Here is a 24684-nt window from a genome sequence, read left to right as displayed (position 1 = left end):
TCAATACTGCATGATCTGGTGCATATTGGTTTCCATTCAGTACTGCATGTTCTGGTGGATGCTATTTGCCATTCAGTACTGCATGTTCTGGTGGATGCTATTTTCCATTGAGTACTGCATATTCTGGTGCATGTTGGTTTCCATTCAGTACTGCATGTTCTGGTGCATGCTATTTTCCATTCAGTACTGCATGTTCTGGTGCATGTTTGTTTCCATTCAGTACTGCATGTTCTGGTACATGCTGTTTTCCATTCAGTACTGCATGTTCTGGTGCATGCTATTTTCCATTCATTCCTGCATGTTCTGGGTACCTGCTAGGTTCCATTCAGTACTGCATGTTCTGGTGCATGTTGGTTTCCATTCAGTACTGCATGTTCTGGTAAATGCTATCTTCCATTCAGTGCTGCATGTTCTGGTGCATGTTGGTTTCCATTCAGTACTGCATGTTCTGGTAAATGCTATCTTCCATTCAGTGCTGCATGTTCTGGTGCATGTTGGTTTCCAGTCATTACTGCATGTTCTGGTGCATGCGTTCTTTCTATTCAGTACTCCATGTTCTGGTAAATGCTATCTTCCATTCAGTACTGCATGTTCTGGTGCATGTTGGTTTCCATTCAGTACTGCATGCTCTGGTGCATGCTACTTTACATACAGTTCTGTATGTCCTGGTGCATGTTGTTTTCCATTCAGTACTGCATGTTCTGGTGCATGTTGGGTTCCATTCAGTACTGCATGTTCTGGTGCATGCTATTTTCCAATCAGTACTGCATGTTCTGGTGCATGTTGGTTTCCATTCAGTACTGCATGTTCTGGTGCATGCTATTTTCCAATCAGTACTGCATGCTCTGGTGCATGTTGGTTTCCATTCAGTACTGCATGTTCTGGTGCATGCTATTTTCCAATCAGTACTGCATGTTCTGGTGCATGTTGGTTTCCATTCAGTACTGCATGTTCTGGTAAATGCTATCTTCCATTCAGTGCTGCATGTTCTGTTGCATGTTGGTTTCCAGTCATTACTGCATGTTCTGGTGCATGCGTTCTTTCTATTCAGTACTCCATGTTCTGGTAAATGCTATCTTCCATTCAGTACTGCATGTTCAGGTGCATGTTGGTTTCCATTCAGTACTGCATGCTCTGGTGCATGCTAATTTACATACAGTTCTGTATGTCCTGGTGCATGTTGGTTTCCATTCAGTTGTGCATGTTCTGGTGCATGTTGGTTTCCATTCAGTACTGCATGTTCTGATGCGTGCTATTTTCTATTCAGTACTGCATGTTCTGGTGCATGTTGGTTTCCATTCAGTACTGCAAGTTCTGGTGCATGCTATTTACCATTCAGTACTGCATATTCTGGTGCAGGTTGGTTTCCATTCAGTGCTGCATATTCTGGTGCATGTTGGTTTCCATTCAGTACTGCATGTTCTGAAGCATGCTATTTTCCATTCAGTACTGAAGATTCTGGTGCATGTTGGTTTCTATTCAGTTCTGCATGTTCTAGTAAATGCTATTTACCATTCAGTACTGCATATTCTGGTGAAGGTTGATTTCCATTCAGTGCTGCATGTTCTGGTGCATGTTGGTTTCCATTCAGTACTGCATGTTCTGCTGCAGGTTGGTTTCCATTCAGTTCTGCATGTTCTGGTTCATGCTATATTTCATTCATTACTGCATGTTCTGGTGCATGTTGGTTTTCATTCAGTACTGCATGTTCTGGTGCATGCTATTTTCCAATCAGTACTGCATGTTCTGGTGCATGTTGGTTTCCATTCAGTACTGCATGCTCTGGTGCATGTTGGTTTCCATTCAGTACTGCATGTTCTGGTGCATGCTATTTTCCATTCAGTACTGCATGTTCTGGTGCATGTTTGTTTCCATTCAGTACTGCATGTTCTGGTGCATGCTATTTTCCATTCATTCCTGCATGTTCTGGGTACCTGCTAGGTTCCATTCAGTTCTGCATGTTCTGGTGCATGTTGGTTTCCATTCAGTACTGCATGCTCTGGTGCATGTTGGTTTCCATTCAGTACTGCATGTTCTGGTGCATGCTATTTTCCAATCAGTACTGCATGTTCTGGTGCATGTTGGTTTCCATTCAGTACTGCATGCTCTGGTGCATGTTGGTTTCCATTCAGTACTGCATGTTCTGGTGCATGCTATTTTCCAATCAGTACTGCATGTTCTGGTGCATGTTGGTTTCCATTCAGTACTGCATGTTCTGGTGCATGCTATTTTCCAATCAGTACTGCATGCTCTGGTGCATGTTGGTTTCCATTCAGTACTGCATGTTCTGGTGCATGCTATTTTCCAATCAGTACTGCATGTTCTGGTGCATGTTGGTTTCCATTCAGTACTGCATGTTCTGGTAAATGCTATCTTCCATTCAGTGCTGCATGTTCTGTTGCATGTTGGTTTCCAGTCATTACTGCATGTTCTGGTGCATGCGTTCTTTCTATTCAGTACTCCATGTTCTGGTAAATGCTTTCTTCCTTTCAGTACTGCATGTTCTGGTGCATGTTGGTTTCCATTCAGTACTGAATGTTCTGGTGCATGCTAATTTATATACAGTTCTGTATGTCCTGGTGAATGTTGGTTTCCATTCAGTACTGCATGTTCTGGTGCATGTTGGTTTCCATTCAGTACTGCATGTTCTGATGCATGCTATTTTCTATTCAGTACTGCATGTTCTGGTGCATGTTGGTTTCCATTCAGTACTGCATGTTCTGGTGCATGCTATTTACCATTCAGTACTGCATATTCTGGTGCAGGTTGGTTTCCATTCAGTGCTGCATATTCTGGTGCATGTTGGTTTCCATTCAGTACTGCATGTTCTGAAGCATGCTATTTTCCATTCAGTACTGAAGATTCTGGTGCATATTGGCTTCTATTCACTTCTGCATGTTCTGGTAAATGCTATTTACCATTCAGTACTGCATATTCTGGTGAAGGTTGATTTCCATTCAGTGCTGCATGTTCTGGTGCATGTTGGTTTACATTCAGTACTGCATGTTCTGCTGCAGGTTGGTTTCCATTCAGTTCTGCATGTTCTGGTGCATGTTGGTTTACATTCAGTACTGCATGTTCTGCTGCAGGTTGGTTTCCATTCAGTACTGCATGTTCTGGTGCATGTTGGTTTCCATTCAGTACTGCATGTTCTGGTAAATGCTATTTTCTATTCAGTACTGGTTTTTCTGGTGCAGGATGGTTTCCATTCAGTACTGCATGCTCTGGTGCATGCTACTTTCCATACAGTTCTGTATGTTCTGGCGCATGTTCATTGCCATTTATTCCTGCATGTTCTGGTACATGCTAAATTCCATTCAGTTCTGCATGTTCTGGTTCATGCTATACTTCATTCAATACTGCATGATCTGGTGCATATTGGTTTCCATTCAGTACTGCATGTTCTGGTGGATGCTATTTGCCATTCAGTACTGCATGTTCTGGTGCATGCTATTTTCCATTCAGTACTGCATGTTCTGGTGCATGTTTGTTTCCATTCAGTACTGCATGTTCTGGTGCATGCTGTTTTCCATTCAGTACTGCATGTTCTGGTGCATGCTATTTTCTATTCATTACTGCATGTTCTGGGTACCTGCTAGGTTCCATTCAGTACTGCATGTTCTGGTGCATGTTGGTTTCCATTCAGTACTGCATGTTCTGGTGCATGCTATTTTGCAATCAGTACTGCATGTTCTGGTGCATGTTGGTTTCCATTCAGTACTGCATGTTCTGGTAAATGCTATCTTCCATTCAGTGCTGCATGTTCTGGTGCATGTTGGTTTCCAGTCATTACTGCATGTTCTGGTGCATGCGTTCTTTCTATTCAGTACTCCATGTTGTGGTAAATGCTATGTTCCATTCAGTACTGCATGTTCTGGTGCATGTTGGTTTCCATTCAGGACTGCATGCTCTGGTGCATGCTACTTTACATACAGTTCTGTATGTCCTGGTGCATGTTGTTTTCCATTCAGTACTGCATGTTCTGGTGCATGTTGGGTTCCATTCAGTACTGCATGTTCTGGTGCATGCTATTTTCCAATCAGTACTGCATGTTCTGGTGCATGTTGGTTTCCATTCAGTACTGCATGCTCTGGTGCATGTTGGTTTCCATTCAGTACTGCATGTTCTGGTGCATGCTATTTTCCAATCAGTACTGCATGTTCTGGTGCATGTTGGTTTCCATTCAGTACTGCATGTTCTGGTGCATGCTATTTTCCAATCAGTACTGCATGCTCTGGTGCATGTTGGTTTCCATTCAGTACTGCATGTTCTGGTGCATGCTATTTTCCAATCAGTACTGCATGTTCTGGTGCATGTTGGTTTCCATTCAGTACTGCATGTTCTGGTAAATGCTATCTTCCATTCAGTGCTGCATGTTCTGTTGCATGTTGGTTTCCAGTCATTACTGCATGTGCTGGTGCATGCGTTCTTTCTATTCAGTACTCCATGTTCTGGTAAATGCTATCTTCCATTCAGTACTGCATGTTCTGGTGCATGTTGGTTTCCATTCAGTACTGCATGCTCTGGTGCATGCTAATTTACATACAGTTCTGTATGTCCTGGTGCATGTTGGTTTCCATTCAGTTGTGCATGTTCTGGTGCATGTTGGTTTCCATTCAGTACTGCATGTTCTGATGCGTGCTATTTTCTATTCAGTACTGCATGTTCTGGTGCATGTTGGTTTCCATTCAGTTGTGCATGTTCTGGTGCATGTTGGTTTCCATTCAGTACTGCATGTTCTGATGCGTGCTATTTTCTATTCAGTACTGCATGTTCTGGTGCATGTTGGTTTCCATTCAGTACTGCATGTTCTGGTGCATGCTATTTACCATTCAGTACTGCATATTCTGGTGCAGGTTGGTTTCCATTCAGTGCTGCATATTCTGGTGCATGTTGGTTTCCATTCAGTACTGCATGTTCTGAAGCATGCTATTTTCCATTCAGTACTGAAGATTCTGGTGCATGTTGGTTTCTATTCAGTTCTGCATGTTCTAGTAAATGCTATTTACCATTCAGTACTGCATATTCTGGTGAAGGTTGATTTCCATTCAGTGCTGCATGTTCTGGTGCATGTTGGTTTACATTCAGTACTGCATGTTCTGCTGCAGGTTGGTTTCCATTCAGTTCTGCATGTTCTGGTTCATGCTATATTTCATTCATTACTGCATGTTCTGGTGCATGTTGGTTTTCATTCAGTACTGCATGTTCTGGTGCATGCTATTTTCCAATCAGTACTGCATGTTCTGGTGCATGTTGGTTTCCATTCAGTACTGCATGCTCTGGTGCATGTTGGTTTCCATTCAGTACTGCATGTTCTGGTGCATGCTATTTTCCAATCAGTACTGCATATTCTGGTGCATGTTGGTTTCCATTCAGTACTGCATGTTCTGGTGCATGCTATTTTCCATTCAGTACTGCATGTTCTGGTGCATGTTTGTTTCCATTCAGTACTGCATGTTCTGGTGCATGCTATTTTCCATTCATTCCTGCATGTTCTGGGTACCTGCTAGGTTCCATTCAGTACTGCATGTTCTGGTGCATGTTGGTTTCCATTCAGTACTGCATGCTCTGGTGCATGTTGGTTTCCATTCAGTACTGCATGATCTGGTGCATGCTATTTTCCAATCAGTACTGCATGTTCTGGTGCATGTTGGTTTCCATTCAGTACTGCATGCTCTGGTGCATGTTGGTTTCCATTCAGTACTGCATGTTCTGGTGCATGCTATTTTCCAATCAGTACTGCATGTTCTGGTGCATGTTGGTTTCTATTCAGTACTGCATGTTCTGGTGCATGCTATTTTCCAATCAGTACTGCATGCTCTGGTGCATGTTGGTTTCCATTCAGTACTGCATGTTCTGGTGCATGCTATTTTCCAATCAGTATTGCATGTTCTGGTGCATGTTGGTTTCCATTCAGTACTGCATGTTCTGGTAAATGCTATCTTCCATTCAGTGCTGCATGTTCTGTTGCATGTTGGTTTCCAGTCATTACTGCATGTTCTGGTTCATGCGTTCTTTCTATTCAGTACTCCATGTTCTGGTAAATGCTTTCTTCCATTCAGTACTGCATGTTCTGGTGCATGTTGGTTTCCATTCAGTACTGCATGCTCTGGTGCATGCTAATTTACATACAGTTCTGTATGTCCTGGTGCATGTTGGTTTCCATTCAGTTCTGCATGTTCTGGTGCATGTTGGTTTCCATTCAGTACTGCATGTTCTGATGCGTGCTATTTTCTATTCAGTACTGCATGTTCTGGTGCATGTTGGTTTCCATTCAGTACTGCATGTTCTGGTGCATGCTATTTACCATTCAGTACTGCATATTCTGGTGCAGGTTGGTTTCCATTCAGTGCTGCATATTCTGGTGCATGTTGGTTTCCATTCAGTACTGCATGTTCTGAAGCATGCTATTTTCCATTCAGTACTGAAGATTCTGGTGCATGTTGGTTTCTATTCAGTTCTGCATGTTCTGGTAAATGCTATTTACCATTCAGTACGGCATATTCTGGTGAAGGTTGATTTCCATTCAGTGCTGCATGTTCTGGTGCATGTTGGTTTACATTCAGTACTGCATGTTCTGCTGCAGGTTGGATTCCATTCAGTTCTGCATGTTCTGGTTCATGCTATATTTCATTCATTACTGCATGTTCTGGTGCATGTTGGTTTCCATTCAGTACTGCATGTTCTGGTAAATGCTATTTTCCATTCAGTACTGCATGTTCTGGTGCATATTGGTTTACATTCAGTACTGCATGTTCTGCTGCAGGTTGGTTTCCATTCAGTTCTGCATGTTCTGGTTCATGCTATATTTCATTCATTACTGCATATTCTGGTGCATGTTGGTTTCCATTCAGTACTGCATGTTCTGGTGCATGTTGGTTTCCATTCAGTACTGCATGTTCTGGTAAATGCTATTTTCCATTCAGTACTGGTTTTTCTGGTGCATGATGGTTTCCATTCAGTACTGCATGCTCTGGTGCATGCTACTTTCCATACAGTTCTGTATGTTCTGGCGCATGTTCATTGCCATTTATTCCTGCATGTTCTGGTACATGCTAAATTCCATTCAGTTCTGCATGTTCTGGTTCATGCTATACTTCATTCAATACTGTATGATCTGGTGCATATTGGTTTCCATTCAGTACTGCATGTTCTGGTGGATGCTATTTGCCATTCAGTACTGCATGTTCTGGTGGATGCTATTTTCCATTGAGTACTGCATATTCTGGTGCATGTTGGTTTCCATTCAGTACTGCATGTTCTGGTGCATGCTATTTTCCATTCAGTACTGCATGTTCTGGTGCATGTTTGTTTCCATTCAGTACTGCATGTTCTGGTGCATGCTGTTTTCCATTCAGTACTGCATGTTCTGGTGCATGCTATTTTCCATTCATTCCTGCATGTTCTGGGTACCTGCTAGGTTCCATTCAGTACTGCATGTTCTGGTGCATGTTGGTTTCAATTCAGTACTGCATGTTCTGGTGCATGCTATTTTCCATTCATTACTGCATGTTTTGGGTACCTGCTCTTTTCCATTCAGTACTGCATGCTCTGGTGCATGTTGGTTTCCATTCAGTACTGCATGTTCTGGTGCATGCTATTTTCCAATCAGTACTGCATGTTCTGGTGCAAGTTGGTTTCCATTCAGTACTGCATGTTCTGGTGCATGCTATTTTCCATTCAGTACTGCATGTTCTGGTGCAAAATATTTTCCATTCAGTACTGCATGTTCTGGTGCATGCTATTTTCCATTCAGTACTGCATGCTCTGGTGCATGTTGGTTTCCATTCAGTACTGCATGTTCTGGTGCATGCTATTTTCCAATCAGTACTGCATGTTCTGGTGCATGTTGGTTTCCATTCAGTACTGCATGTTCTGGTGCATGCTCTTTTCCAATCAGTACTGCATGCTCTGGTGCATGTTGGTTTCCATTCAGTGCTGCATGTTCTGGTGCATGTGTTCTTTCTATTCAGTACTCCATGTTGTGGTAAATGCTATCTTCCATTCAGTACTGCATGTTCTGGTGCATGTTGGTTTCCATTCAGTACTGCATGCTCTGGTGCATGCTACTTTACATACAGTTCTGTATGTCCTGGGTCATGTTGGTTTCCATTCAGTACTGCATGTTCTGGTGCATGTTGGGTTCCATTCAGTACTGCATGTTCTGGTGCATGCTATTTTCCAATCAGTACTGCATGTTCTGGTGCATGTTGGTTTCCATTCAGTACTGCATGCTCTGGTGCATGTTGGTTTCCATTCAGTACTGCATGTTCTGGTGCATGCAATTTTCCAATCAGTACTGCATGTTCTGGTGCATGTTGCTTTCCATTCAGTACTGCATGCTCTGGTGCATGTTGGTTTCCATTCAGTACTGCATGTTCTGGTGCATGCTATTTTCCAATCAGTAGTGCATGTTCTGGTGCATGCTATTTTCCAATCAGTACTGCATGCTCTGGTGCATATTGGTTTCCATTCAGTACTGCATGTTCTGGCGCATGCTATTTTCCAATCAGTACTGCATGTTCTGGTGCATGTTGGTTTCCATTCAGTACTGCATGTTCTGGTGCATGCTATTTTCCAATCAGTACTGCATGCTCTGGTGCATATTGGTTTCCATTCAGTACTGCATGTTCTGGTGCATGCTATTTTCCAATCAGTACTGCATGTTCTGGTGCATGTTGGTTTCCATTCAGTACTGCATGTTCTGGTAAATGCTATCTTCCATTCAGTGCTGCATGTTCTGTTGCATGTTGGTTTCCAGTCATTACTGCATGTTCTGGTGCATGCATTCTTTGTATTCAGTACTCCATGTTCTGGTAAATGCTATCTTCCATTCAGTACTGCATGCTCTGGTGCATGCTAATTTACATACAGTTCTGTATGTCCTGGTGCATGTTGGTTTCCATTCAGTACTGCATGTTCTGGTGCATGTTGGTTTCCAATCAGTACTGCATGTTCTGGTGCATGTTGGTTTCCATTCAGTACTGCATGTTCTGGTGCATGCTATTTTCCATTCAGTACTGCATGTTCTGGTGCATGTTTGTTTCCATTCAGTACTGCATGTTCTGGTGCATGCTATTTTCCATTCATTCCTGCATGTTCTGGGTACCTGCTAGGTTCCATTCAGTACTGCATGTTCTGGTGCATGTTGGTTTCCATTCAGTACTGCATGCTCTGGTGCATGTTGGTTTCCATTCAGTACTGCATGCTCTGGTGCATGCTACTTTACATACAGTTCTGTATGTCCTGGTTCATGTTGGTTTCCATTCAGTACTGCATGTTCTGGTGCATGTTGGGTTCCATTCAGTACTGCATGTTCTGGTGCATGCTATTTTCCAATCAGTACTGCATGTTCTGGTGCATGTTGGTTTCCATTCAGTACTGCATGCTCTGGTGCATGTTGGTTTCCATTCAGTACTGCATGTTCTGGTGCATGCAATTTTCCAATCAGTACTGCATGTTCTGGTGCATGTTGCTTTCCATTCAGTACTGCATGCTCTGGTGCATGTTGGTTTCCATTCAGTACTGCATGTTCTGGTGCATGCTATTTTCCAATCAGTAGTGCATGTTCTGGTGCATGCTATTTTCCAATCAGTACTGCATGCTCTGGTGCATATTGGTTTCCATTCAGTACTGCATGTTCTGGCGCATGCTATTTTCCAATCAGTACTGCATGTTCTGGTGCATGTTGGTTTCCATTCAGTACTGCATGTTCTGGTGCATGCTATTTTCCAATCAGTACTGCATGCTCTGGTGCATATTGGTTTCCATTCAGTACTGCATGTTCTGGTGCATGCTATTTTCCAATCAGTACTGCATGTTCTGGTGCATGTTGGTTTCCATTCAGTACTGCATGTTCTGGTAAATGCTATCTTCCATTCAGTGCTGCATGTTCTGTTGCATGTTGGTTTCCAGTCATTACTGCATGTTCTGGTGCATGCATTCTTTGTATTCAGTACTCCATGTTCTGGTAAATGCTATCTTCCATTCAGTACTGCATGCTCTGGTGCATGCTAATTTACATACAGTTCTGTATGTCCTGGTGCATGTTGGTTTCCATTCAGTACTGCATGTTCTGGTGCATGTTGGTTTCCATTCAGTACTGCATGTTCTGGTGCATGCTATTTTCCAATCAGTACTGCATATTCTGGTGCATGTTGGTTTCCATTCAGTACTGCATGTTCTGGTGCATGCTATTTTCCATTCAGTACTGCATGTTCTGGTGCATGTTTGTTTCCATTCAGTACTGCATGTTCTGGTGCATGCTATTTTCCATTCATTCCTGCATGTTCTGGGTACCTGCTAGGTTCCATTCAGTACTGCATGTTCTGGTGCATGTTGGTTTCCATTCAGTACTGCATGCTCTGGTGCATGTTGGTTTCCATTCAGTACTGCATGATCTGGTGCATGCTATTTTCCAATCAGTACTGCATGTTCTGGTGCATGTTGGTTTCCATTCAGTACTGCATGCTCTGGTGCATGTTGGTTTCCATTCAGTACTGCATGTTCTGGTGCATGCTATTTTCCAATCAGTACTGCATGTTCTGGTGCATGTTGGTTTCTATTCAGTACTGCATGTTCTGGTGCATGCTATTTTCCAATCAGTACTGCATGCTCTGGTGCATGTTGGTTTCCATTCAGTACTGCATGCTCTGGTGCATGCTACTTTACATACAGTTCTGTATGTCCTGGTTCATGTTGGTTTCCATTCAGTACTGCATGTTCTGGTGCATGTTGGGTTCCATTCAGTACTGCATGTTCTGGTGCATGCTATTTTCCAATCAGTACTGCATGTTCTGGTGCATGTTGGTTTCCATTCAGTACTGCATGCTCTGGTGCATGTTGGTTTCCATTCAGTACTGCATGTTCTGGTGCATGCAATTTTCCAATCAGTACTGCATGTTCTGGTGCATGTTGCTTTCCATTCAGTACTGCATGCTCTGGTGCATGTTGGTTTCCATTCAGTACTGCATGTTCTGGTGCATGCTATTTTCCAATCAGTAGTGCATGTTCTGGTGCATGCTATTTTCCAATCAGTACTGCATGCTCTGGTGCATATTGGTTTCCATTCAGTACTGCATGTTCTGGCGCATGCTATTTTCCAATCAGTACTGCATGTTCTGGTGCATGTTGGTTTCCATTCAGTACTGCATGTTCTGGTGCATGCTATTTTCCAATCAGTACTGCATGCTCTGGTGCATATTGGTTTCCATTCAGTACTGCATGTTCTGGTGCATGCTATTTTCCAATCAGTACTGCATGTTCTGGTGCATGTTGGTTTCCATTCAGTACTGCATGTTCTGGTAAATGCTATCTTCCATTCAGTGCTGCATGTTCTGTTGCATGTTGGTTTCCAGTCATTACTGCATGTTCTGGTGCATGCATTCTTTGTATTCAGTACTCCATGTTCTGGTAAATGCTATCTTCCATTCAGTACTGCATGCTCTGGTGCATGCTAATTTACATACAGTTCTGTATGTCCTGGTGCATGTTGGTTTCCATTCAGTACTGCATGTTCTGGTGCATGTTGGTTTCCATTCAGTACTGCATGTTCTGGTGCATGCTATTTTCCAATCAGTACTGCATATTCTGGTGCATGTTGGTTTCCATTCAGTACTGCATGTTCTGGTGCATGCTATTTTCCATTCAGTACTGCATGTTCTGGTGCATGTTTGTTTCCATTCAGTACTGCATGTTCTGGTGCATGCTATTTTCCATTCATTCCTGCATGTTCTGGGTACCTGCTAGGTTCCATTCAGTACTGCATGTTCTGGTGCATGTTGGTTTCCATTCAGTACTGCATGCTCTGGTGCATGTTGGTTTCCATTCAGTACTGCATGATCTGGTGCATGCTATTTTCCAATCAGTACTGCATGTTCTGGTGCATGTTGGTTTCCATTCAGTACTGCATGCTCTGGTGCATGTTGGTTTCCATTCAGTACTGCATGTTCTGGTGCATGCTATTTTCCAATCAGTACTGCATGTTCTGGTGCATGTTGGTTTCTATTCAGTACTGCATGTTCTGGTGCATGCTATTTTCCAATCAGTACTGCATGCTCTGGTGCATGTTGGTTTCCATTCAGTACTGCATGTTCTGGTGCATGCTATTTTCCAATCAGTATTGCATGTTCTGGTGCATGTTGGTTTCCATTCAGTACTGCATGTTCTGGTAAATGCTATCTTCCATTCAGTGCTGCATGTTCTGTTGCATGTTGGTTTCCAGTCATTACTGCATGTTCTGGTTCATGCGTTCTTTCTATTCAGTACTCCATGTTCTGGTAAATGCTTTCTTCCATTCAGTACTGCATGTTCTGGTGCATGTTGGTTTCCATTCAGTACTGCATGCTCTGGTGCATGCTAATTTACATACAGTTCTGTATGTCCTGGTGCATGTTGGTTTCCATTCAGTTCTGCATGTTCTGGTGCATGTTGGTTTCCATTCAGTACTGCATGTTCTGATGCATGCTATTTTCTATTCAGTACTGCATGTTGTGGTGCATGTTGGTTTCCATTCTGTACTGCATGTTCTGGTGCATGCTATTTACCATTCAGTACTGCATATTCTGGTGCAGGTTGGTTTCCATTCAGTGCTGCATATTCTGGTGCATGTTGGTTTCCATTCAGTACTGCATGTTCTGAAGCATGCTATTTTCCATTCAGTACTGAAGATTCTGGTGCATGTTGGTTTCTATTCAGTTCTGCATGTTCTGGTAAATGCTATTTACCATTCAGTACGGCATATTCTGGTGAAGGTTGATTTCCATTCAGTGCTGCATGTTCTGGTGCATGTTGGTTTACATTCAGTACTGCATGTTCTGCTGCAGGTTGGATTCCATTCAGTTCTGCATGTTCTGGTTCATGCTATATTTCATTCATTACTGCATGTTCTGGTGCATGTTGGTTTCCATTCAGTACTGCATGTTCTGGTAAATGCTATTTTCCATTCAGTACTGCATGTTCTGGTGCATATTGGTTTACATTCAGTACTGCATGTTCTGCTGCAGGTTGGTTTCCATTCAGTTCTGCATGTTCTGGTTCATGCTATATTTCATTCATTACTGCATATTCTGGTGCATGTTGGTTTCCATTCAGTACTGCATGTTCTGGTGCATGTTGGTTTACATTCAGTACTGCATGTTCTGCTGCAGGTTGGATTCCATTCAGTTCTGCATGTTCTGGTTCATGCTATATTTCATTCATTACTGCATGTTCTGGTGCATGTTGGTTTCCATTCAGTACTGCATGTTCTGGTAAATGCTATTTTCCATTCAGTACTGCATGTTCTGGTGCATGATGGTTTCCATTCAGTACTGCATGCTCTGGTGCATGCTACTTTCCATACAGTTCTGTATGTTCTGGCGCATGTTCATTGCCATTTATTCCTGCATGTTCTGGTACATGCTAAATTCCATTCAGTTCTGCATGTTCTGGTTCATGCTATACTTCATTCAATACTGCATGCTCTGGTGCATATTGGTTTCCATTCAGTACTGCATGTTCTGGCGCATGCTATTTTCCAATCAGTACTGCATGTTCTGGTGCATGTTGGTTTCCATTCAGTACTGCATGTTCTGGTGCATGCTATTTTCCAATCAGTACTGCATGCTCTGGTGCATATTGGTTTCCATTCAGTACTGCATGTTCTGGTGCATGCTATTTTCCAATCAGTACTGCATGTTCTGGTGCATGTTGGTTTCCATTCAGTACTGCATGTTCTGGTAAATGCTATCTTCCATTCAGTGCTGCATGTTCTGTTGCATGTTGGTTTCCAGTCATTACTGCATGTTCTGGTGCATGCATTCTTTGTATTCAGTACTCCATGTTCTGGTAAATGCTATCTTCCATTCAGTACTGCATGCTCTGGTGCATGCTAATTTACATACAGTTCTGTATGTCCTGGTGCATGTTGGTTTCCATTCAGTACTGCATGTTCTGGTGCATGTTGGTTTCCAATCAGTACTGCATGTTCTGGTGCATGTTGGTTTCCATTCAGTACTGCATGTTCTGGTGCATGCTATTTTCCATTCAGTACTGCATGTTCTGGTGCATGTTTGTTTCCATTCAGTACTGCATGTTCTGGTGCATGCTATTTTCCATTCATTCCTGCATGTTCTGGGTACCTGCTAGGTTCCATTCAGTACTGCATGTTCTGGTGCATGTTGGTTTCCATTCAGTACTGCATGCTCTGGTGCATGTTGGTTTCCATTCAGTACTGCATGCTCTGGTGCATGCTACTTTACATACAGTTCTGTATGTCCTGGTTCATGTTGGTTTCCATTCAGTACTGCATGTTCTGGTGCATGTTGGGTTCCATTCAGTACTGCATGTTCTGGTGCATGCTATTTTCCAATCAGTACTGCATGTTCTGGTGCATGTTGGTTTCCATTCAGTACTGCATGCTCTGGTGCATGTTGGTTTCCATTCAGTACTGCATGTTCTGGTGCATGCAATTTTCCAATCAGTACTGCATGTTCTGGTGCATGTTGCTTTCCATTCAGTACTGCATGCTCTGGTGCATGTTGGTTTCCATTCAGTACTGCATGTTCTGGTGCATGCTATTTTCCAATCAGTAGTGCATGTTCTGGTGCATGCTATTTTCCAATCAGTACTGCATGCTCTGGTGCATATTGGTTTCCATTCAGTACTGCATGTTCTGGCGCATGCTATTTTCCAATCAGTACTGCATGTTCTGGTGCATGTTGGTTTCCATTCAGTACTGCATGTTCTGGTGCATGCTATTTTCCAATCAGTACTGCATGCTCTGGTGCATATTGGTTTCCATTCAGTACTGCATGTTCTGGTGCATGCTATTTTCCAATCAGTACTGCATGTTCTGGTGCATGTTGGTTTCCATTCAGTACTGCATGTTCTGGTAAATGCTATCTTCCATTCAGTGCTGCATGTTCTGTTGCATGTTGGTTTCCAGTCATTACTGCATGTTCTGGTGCATGCATTCTTTGTATTCAGTACTCCATGTTCTGGTAAATGCTATCTTCCATTCAGTACTGCATGCTCTGGTGCATGCTAATTTACATACAGTTCTGTATGTCCTGGTGCATGTTGGTTTCCATTCAGTACTGCATGTTCTGGTGCATGTTGGTTTCCATTCAGTACTGCATGTTCTGGTGCATGCTATTTTCCAATCAGTACTGCATATTCTGGTGCATGTTGGTTTCCATTCAGTACTGCATGTTCTGGTGCATGCTATTTTCCATTCAGTACTGCATGTTCTGGTGCATGTTTGTTTCCATTCAGTACTGCATGTTCTGGTGCATGCTATTTTCCATTCATTCCTGCATGTTCTGGGTACCTGCTAGGTTCCATTCAGTACTGCATGTTCTGGTGCATGTTGGTTTCCATTCAGTACTGCATGCTCTGGTGCATGTTGGTTTCCATTCAGTACTGCATGATCTGGTGCATGCTATTTTCCAATCAGTACTGCATGTTCTGGTGCATGTTGGTTTCCATTCAGTACTGCATGCTCTGGTGCATGTTGGTTTCCATTCAGTACTGCATGTTCTGGTGCATGCTATTTTCCAATCAGTACTGCATGTTCTGGTGCATGTTGGTTTCTATTCAGTACTGCATGTTCTGGTGCATGCTATTTTCCAATCAGTACTGCATGCTCTGGTGCATGTTGGTTTCCATTCAGTACTGCATGCTCTGGTGCATGCTACTTTACATACAGTTCTGTATGTCCTGGTTCATGTTGGTTTCCATTCAGTACTGCATGTTCTGGTGCATGTTGGGTTCCATTCAGTACTGCATGTTCTGGTGCATGCTATTTTCCAATCAGTACTGCATGTTCTGGTGCATGTTGGTTTCCATTCAGTACTGCATGCTCTGGTGCATGTTGGTTTCCATTCAGTACTGCATGTTCTGGTGCATGCAATTTTCCAATCAGTACTGCATGTTCTGGTGCATGTTGCTTTCCATTCAGTACTGCATGCTCTGGTGCATGTTGGTTTCCATTCAGTACTGCATGTTCTGGTGCATGCTATTTTCCAATCAGTAGTGCATGTTCTGGTGCATGCTATTTTCCAATCAGTACTGCATGCTCTGGTGCATATTGGTTTCCATTCAGTACTGCATGTTCTGGCGCATGCTATTTTCCAATCAGTACTGCATGTTCTGGTGCATGTTGGTTTCCATTCAGTACTGCATGTTCTGGTGCATGCTATTTTCCAATCAGTACTGCATGCTCTGGTGCATATTGGTTTCCATTCAGTACTGCATGTTCTGGTGCATGCTATTTTCCAATCAGTACTGCATGTTCTGGTGCATGTTGGTTTCCATTCAGTACTGCATGTTCTGGTAAATGCTATCTTCCATTCAGTGCTGCATGTTCTGTTGCATGTTGGTTTCCAGTCATTACTGCATGTTCTGGTGCATGCATTCTTTGTATTCAGTACTCCATGTTCTGGTAAATGCTATCTTCCATTCAGTACTGCATGCTCTGGTGCATGCTAATTTACATACAGTTCTGTATGTCCTGGTGCATGTTGGTTTCCATTCAGTACTGCATGTTCTGGTGCATGTTGGTTTCCATTCAGTACTGCATGTTCTGGTGCATGCTATTTTCCAATCAGTACTGCATATTCTGGTGCATGTTGGTTTCCATTCAGTACTGCATGTTCTGGTGCATGCTATTTTCCATTCAGTACTGCATGTTCTGGTGCATGTTTGTTTCCATTCAGTACTGCATGTTCTGGTGCATGCTATTTTCCATTCATTCCTGCATGTTCTGGGTACCTGCTAGGTTCCATTCAGTACTGCATGTTCTGGTGCATGTTGGTTTCCATTCAGTACTGCATGCTCTGGTGCATGTTGGTTTCCATTCAGTACTGCATGATCTGGTGCATGCTATTTTCCAATCAGTACTGCATGTTCTGGTGCATGTTGGTTTCCATTCAGTACTGCATGCTCTGGTGCATGTTGGTTTCCATTCAGTACTGCATGTTCTGGTGCATGCTATTTTCCAATCAGTACTGCATGTTCTGGTGCATGTTGGTTTCTATTCAGTACTGCATGTTCTGGTGCATGCTATTTTCCAATCAGTACTGCATGCTCTGGTGCATGTTGGTTTCCATTCAGTACTGCATGTTCTGGTGCATGCTATTTTCCAATCAGTATTGCATGTTCTGGTGCATGTTGGTTTCCATTCAGTACTGCATGTTCTGGTAAATGCTATCTTCCATTCAGTGCTGCATGTTCTGTTGCATGTTGGTTTCCAGTCATTACTGCATGTTCTGGTTCATGCGTTCTTTCTATTCAGTACTCCATGTTCTGGTAAATGCTTTCTTCCATTCAGTACTGCATGTTCTGGTGCATGTTGGTTTCCATTCAGTACTGCATGCTCTGGTGCATGCTAATTTACATACAGTTCTGTATGTCCTGGTGCATGTTGGTTTCCATTCAGTTCTGCATGTTCTGGTGCATGTTGGTTTCCATTCAGTACTGCATGTTCTGATGCATGCTATTTTCTATTCAGTACTGCATGTTGTGGTGCATGTTGGTTTCCATTCTGTACTGCATGTTCTGGTGCATGCTATTTACCATTCAGTACTGCATATTCTGGTGCAGGTTGGTTTCCATTCAGTGCTGCATATTCTGGTGCATGTTGGTTTCCATTCAGTACTGCATGTTCTGAAGCATGCTATTTTCCATTCAGTACTGAAGATTCTGGTGCATGTTGGTTTCTATTCAGTTCTGCATGTTCTGGTAAATGCTATTTACCATTCAGTACGGCATATTCTGGTGAAGGTTGATTTCCATTCAGTGCTGCATGTTCTGGTGCATGTTGGTTTACATTCAGTACTGCATGTTCTGCTGCAGGTTGGATTCCATTCAGTTCTGCATGTTCTGGTTCATGCTATATTTCATTCATTACTGCATGTTCTGGTGCATGTTGGTTTCCATTCAGTACTGCATGTTCTGGTAAATGCTATTTTCCATTCAGTACTGCATGTTCTGGTGCATATTGGTTTACATTCAGTACTGCATGTTCTGCTGCAGGTTGGTTTCCATTCAGTTCTGCATGTTCTGGTTCATGCTATATTTCATTCATTACTGCATATTCTGGTGCATGTTGGTTTCCATTCAGTACTGCATGTTCTGGTGCATGTTGGTTTACATTCAGTACTGCATGTTCTGCTGCAGGTTGGATTCCATTCAGTTCTGCATGTTCTGGTTCATGCTATATTTCATTCATTACTGCATGTTCTGGTGCATGTTGGTTTCCATTCAGTACTGCATGTTCTGGTAAATGCTATTTTCCATTCAGTACTGCATGTTCTGGTGCATGATGGTTTCCATTCAGTACTGCATGCTCTGGTGCATGCTACTTTCCATACAGTTCTGTATGTTCTGGCGCATGTTCATTGCCATTTATTCCTGCATGTTCTGGTACATGCTAAATTCCATTCAGTTCTGCATGTTCTGGTTCATGCTATACTTCATTCAATACTGCATGATCTGGTGCATATTGGTTTCCATTCAGTACTGCATGTTCTGGTGGATGCTATTTGCCATTCAGTACTGCATGTTCTGGTGGATGCTATTTTCCATTGAGTACTGCATAGTCTGGTGCATGTTGGTTTCCATTCAGTACTGCATGTTCTGGTGCATGTTGGTTTCCATTAAAAACTGCATGTTCTGGTGCATGCTATTTTCCATTCAGTACTGCATGTTCTGGTGCATGCCATTTTACATTCAGTACTGCAATTCCTGGTGCATGTTGGTTTCCATTCAGTACTGCATGTTCTGGTGCATGCTATTTTCCATTCAGTACTGCATGTTCTGGTGCATGTTGGTTTCAATTCAGTACTGCATGTTCTGGTGCATGCTATTTTCCATTCATTACTGCATGTTTTGGGTACCTGCTCTTTTCCATTCAGTACTGCATGCTCTGGTGCATGTTGGTTTCCATTCAGTACTGCATGTTCTGGTGCATGCTATTTTCCAATCAGTACTGCATGTTCTGGTGCAAGTTGGTTTCCATTCAGTACTGCATGTTCTGGTGCATGCTATTTTCCATTCAGTACTGCATGTTCTGGTGCAAACTATTTTCCATTCAGTACTGCATGTTCTGGTGCATGCTATTTTCCATTCAGTACTGCATGCTCTGGTGCATGTTGGTTTCCATTCAGTACTGCATGTTCTGGTGCATGCTATTTTCCAATCAGTACTGCATGTTCTGGTGCATGTTGGTTTCCATTCAGTACTGCATGTTCTGGTGCATGCTCTTTTCCAATCAGTACTGCATGCTCTGGTGCATGTTGGTTTCCATTCAGTGCTGCATGTTCTGGTGCATGTGTTCTTTCTATTCAGTACTCCATGTTGTGGTAAATGCTATCTTCCATTCAGTACTGCATGTTCTGGTGCATGTTGGTTTCCATTCAGTACTGCATGCTCTGGTGCATGCTACTTTACATACAGTTCTGTATGTCCTGGTTCATGTTGGTTTCCATTCAGTACTGCATGTTCTGGTGCATGTTGGGTTCCATTCAGTACTGCATGTTCTGGTGCATGCTATTTTCCAATCAGTACTGCATGTTCTGGTGCATGTTGGTTTCCATTCAGTACTGCATGCTCTGGTGCATGTTGGTTTCCATTCAGTACTGCATGTTCTGGTGCATGCTATTTTCCAATCAGTACTGCATGTTCTGGTGCATGTTGCTTTCCATTCAGTACTGCATGCTCTGGTGCATGTTGGTTTCCATTCAGTACTGCATGTTCTGGTGCATGCTATTTTCCAATCAGTAGTGCATGTTCTGGTGCATGCTATTTTCCAATCAGTACTGCATGCTCTGGTGCATATTGGTTTCCATTCAGTACTGCATGTTCTGGCGCATGCTATTTTCCAATCAGTACTGCATGTTCTGGTGCATGTTGGTTTCCATTCAGTACTGCATGCTCTGGTGCATGCTATTTTCCATACAGTTCTGTATGTTCTGGCGCATGTTCATTGCCATTTATTCCTGCATGTTCTGGTACATGCTAAATTCCATTCAGTTCTGCATGTTCTGGTTCATGCTATACTTCATTCAATACTGCATGATCTGGTGCATATTGGTTTCCATTCAGTACTGCATGTTCTGGTGGATGCTATTTGCCATTCAGTACTGCATGTTCTGGTGGATGCTATTTTCCATTGAGTACTGCATAGTCTGGTGCATGTTGGTTTCCATTCAGTACTGCATGTTCTGGTGCATGTTGGTTTCCATTAAAAACTGCATGTTCTGGTGCATGCTATTTTCCATTCACTACTGCATGTTCTGGTGCATGCCATTTTACATTCAGTACTGCAATTCCTGGTGCATGTTGGTTTCCATTCAGTACTGCATGTTCTGGTGCATGCTATTTTCCATTCAGTACTGCATGTTCTGGTGCATGTTGGTTTCAATTCAGTACTGCATGTTCTGGTGCATGCTATTTTCCATTCATTACTGCATGTTTTGGGTACCTGCTCTTTTCCATTCAGTACTGCATGCTCTGGTGCATGTTGGTTTCCATTCAGTACTGCATGTTCTGGTGCATGCTATTTTCCAATCAGTACTGCATGTTCTGGTGCAAGTTGGTTTCCATTCAGTACTGCATGTTCTGGTGCATGCTATTTTCCATTCAGTACTGCATGTTCTGGTGCAAACTATTTTCCATTCAGTACTGCATGTTCTGGTGCATGCTATTTTCCAATCAGTACTGCATGTTCTGGTGCAAGTTGGTTTCCATTCAGTACTGCATGTTCTGGTGCATGCTATTTTCCATTCAGTACTGCATGTTCTGGTGCAAACTATTTTCCATTCAGTACTGCATGTTCTGGTGCATGCTCTTTTCCAATCAGTACTGCATGCTCTGGTGCATGTTGGTTTCCATTCAGTGCTGCATGTTCTGGTGCATGTGTTCTTTCTATTCAGTACTCCATGTTGTGGTAAATGCTATCTTCCATTCAGTACTGCATGTTCTGGTGCATGTTGGTTTCCATTCAGTACTGCATGCTCTGGTGCATGCTACTTTACATACAGTTCTGTATGTCCTGGTTCATGTTGGTTTCCATTCAGTACTGCATGTTCTGGTGCATGTTGGGTTCCATTCAGTACTGCATGTTCTGGTGCATGCTATTTTCCAATCAGTACTGCATGTTCTGGTGCATGCTATTTTCCAATCAGTACTGCATGTTCTGGTTCATGTTGCTTTCCATTCAGTACTGCATGCTCTGGTGCATGTTGGTTTCCATTCAGTACTGCATGTTCTGGTGCATGCTATTTTCCAATCAGTAGTGCATGTTCTGGTGCATGCTATTTTCCAATCAGTACTGCATGCTCTGGTGCATATTGGTTTCCATTCAGTACTGCATGTTCTGGCGCATGCTATTTTCCAATCAGTACTGCATGCTCTGGTGCATGTTGGTTTCCATTCAGTACTGCATGTTCTGGTGCATGCTATTTTCCAATCAGTACTGCATGTTCTGGTGCATGTTGGTTTCCATTCAGTACTGCATGTTCTGGTGCATGCTCTTTTCCAATCAGTACTGCATGCTCTGGTGCATGTTGGTTTCCATTCAGTACTGCATGTTCTGGTGCATGCTATTTTCCAATCAGTACTGCATGTTCTGGTGCATGTTGGTTTCCATTCAGTACTGCATGTTCTGGTAAATGCTATCTTCCATTCAGTGCTGCATGTTCTGTTGCATGTTGGTTTCCAGTCATTACTGCATGTTCTGGTGCATGCATTCTTTGTATTCAGTACTCAATGTTCTGGTAAATGCTATCTTCCATTCAGTACTGCATGCTCTGGTGCATGCTAATTTACATACAGTTCTGTATGTCCTGGTGCATGTTGGTTTCCATTCAGTACTGCATGTTCTGGTGCATGTTGGTTTTCATTCAGTACTGCATGTTCTGGTGCATGCTATTTACCATTCAGTACTGCATATTCTGGTGCAGGTTGGTTTCCATTCAGTGCTGCATATTCTGGTGCATGTTGGTTTCCATTCAGTACTGCATGTTCTGAAGCATGCTGTTTTCCATTCAGTACTGAAGATTCTGGTGCATGTTGGTTTCTATTCAGTTCTGCATGTTCTAGTAAATGCTATTTACCATTCAGTACTGCATATTCTGGTGAAGGTTGATTTCCATTCAGTGCTGCATGTTCTGGTGCATGTTGGTATACATTCAGTACTGCATGTTCTGCTGCAGGTTGGTTTCCATTCAGTTCTGCATGTTCTGGTTCATGCTATATTTCATTCATTACTGCATGTTCTGGTGCATGTTGGTTTCCATTCAGTACTGCATGTTCTGGTAAATGCTATTTTCCATTCAGTACTGCATGTTCTGGTGCATATTGGATTACATTCAGTACTGCATGTTCTGCTGCAGGTTGGTTTCCATTCAGTTCTGCATGTTCTGGTTCATGCTATATTTCATTCATTACTGCATATTCTGGTGCATGTTGGTTTCCATTCAGTACTGCATGTTCTGGTGCATGTTGGTTTCCATTCAGTACTGCATGTTCTGGTAAATGCTATTTTCCATTCAGTACTGGTTTTTCTGGTGCATGTTGGTTTCCATTCAGTACTGCATGCTCTGGTGCATGCTACTTTCCATACAGTTCTGTATGTTCTGGCGCATGTTCATTGCCATTTATTCCTGCATGTTCTGGTACATGCTAAATTCCATTCAGTTCTGCATGTTCTGGTTCATGCTATACTTCATTCAATACTGCATGTTCTGGTGCATATTGGTTTCCATTCAGTACTGCATGTTCTGGTGCATGTTTGTTTCCATTCAGTACTGCATGTTCTGGTGCATGCTGTTTTCCATTCAGTACTGCATGTTCTGGTGCATGCTATTTTCCATTCATTCCTGCATGTTCTGGGTACCTGCTAGGTTCCATTCAGTACTGCATGTTCTGGTGCATGTTGGTTTCCATTCAGTACTGCATGTTCTGGTAAATGCTATCTTCCATTCAGTGCTGCATGTTCTGGTGCATGTTGGTTTCCATTCAGTACTGCATGTTCCGGTGCATGCTAATTTCCATTCAGTACTGCATGATCTGGTGCATGTTGGTTTCTATTCAGTACTGCATGTTCCGATGCATGCTATTTTTCATACAATACTGCATGTTCTTGTGCATGTTGGATTCTATTCAGTACTGCATGTTCTGGTGCATGTTTGTTTCCATTCAGTACTGCATGTTCTGGTGCATGCTATTTTCCATTCATTACTGCATGTTCTGCGTACCTGCTCGTTTCCATTCAGTACTGCATGCTCTGGTGCATGTTGGTTTCCATTCAGTACTGCATGTTCTGGTGCATGCTATTTTCTATTCAGTGCTGCATGTTCTGGTGCATGTTGGTTTCCATTCAGTACTGCATGTTCTGGTGCATGCGTTCTTTCTATTCAGTACTCCATGTTCTGGTAAATGCTATCTTCCATTCAGTGCTGCATGTTCTGGTGCATGTTGGTTTCCATTCAGTACTGCATGCTCTGGTGCATGCTACTTTCCATACAGTTCCGTATGTCCTGGTGCATGTTGGTTTCCATTCAGTACTGCATGTTCTGGTGCATACTGGTTTCCATTCAGTACTGCATGTTCTGATGCATGCTATTTTCTATTCAGTACTGCATGTTCTGGTGCATGTTGGTTTCCATTCAGTACTGCATGTTCTGGTGCATGCTATTTACCTATCAGTACTGCATATTCTGGTGTAGGTTGGTTTCCATTCAGTGCTGCATATTAGATTAGATTACTAACAGTGTGGAAACAGGCCCTTCGGCCCAACAAGTCCACACCGCCCCGCCGAAGCGTAACCCACCCATACCCCTACCTCTACATTTACCCCTTTACCTAACGCTATGGGCAATTTAGCATGGCCAATTCACCTGGCCTGCACATCTTTTGGACTGTGGGAGGAAACCGGTGCACCCGGAGGAAACCCACGCAGACACGGGGAGAACTTGCAAACTCCACACATATTCTGGTGCATGTTGGTTTCCATTCAGTACTGCATGTTCTGAAGCATGCTATTTTCCATTCAGTACTGAAGATTCTGGTGCATGTTGGTTTCCATTCAGTTCTGCATGTTCTGGTAAATGCTATTTACCATTCAGTACTGCATATTCTGGTGCAGGTTGATTTCCATTCAGTGCTGCATGTTCTGGTGCATGTTGGTTTACATTCCGTACTGCATGTTCTGCTTCAGGTTGGTTTCCATTCAGTTCTGCATGTTCTGGTTCATGCTATATTTCATTCATTACTGCATGTTCTGGTGCATGTTGGTTTCCATTCAGTACTGCATGTTCTGGTGCATGTTGGTTTCCATTCAGTACTGCATGTTCTGGTGCATGTTGGTTTCCATTCAGTGCTGCATATTCTGGTGCATGTTGGTTTCCATTCAGTACTGCATGTTCTGAAGCATGCTATTTTCCATTCAGTACTGAAGATTCTGGTGCATGTTGGTTTCTATTCAGTTCTGCAATTTCTGGTAAATGCTATTTACCATTCAGTACTGCATATTCTGGTGAAGGTTGATTTCCATTCAGTGCTGCATGTTCTGGTGCATGTTGGTTTACATTCAGTACTGCATGTTCTGGTAAATGCTATTTTCCATTCAGTACTGCATGTTCTGGTGCATGTTTGTTTCCATTCAGTACTGCATGTTCTGGTGCATGCTGTTTTCCATTC

This window comes from Chiloscyllium punctatum, chromosome 23 (assembly GCF_047496795.1).
Source record: "Chiloscyllium punctatum isolate Juve2018m chromosome 23, sChiPun1.3, whole genome shotgun sequence".
NCBI lineage: Eukaryota > Metazoa > Chordata > Chondrichthyes > Orectolobiformes > Hemiscylliidae > Chiloscyllium > Chiloscyllium punctatum.
Note: the sequence above shows the minus strand (reverse complement) of the source record.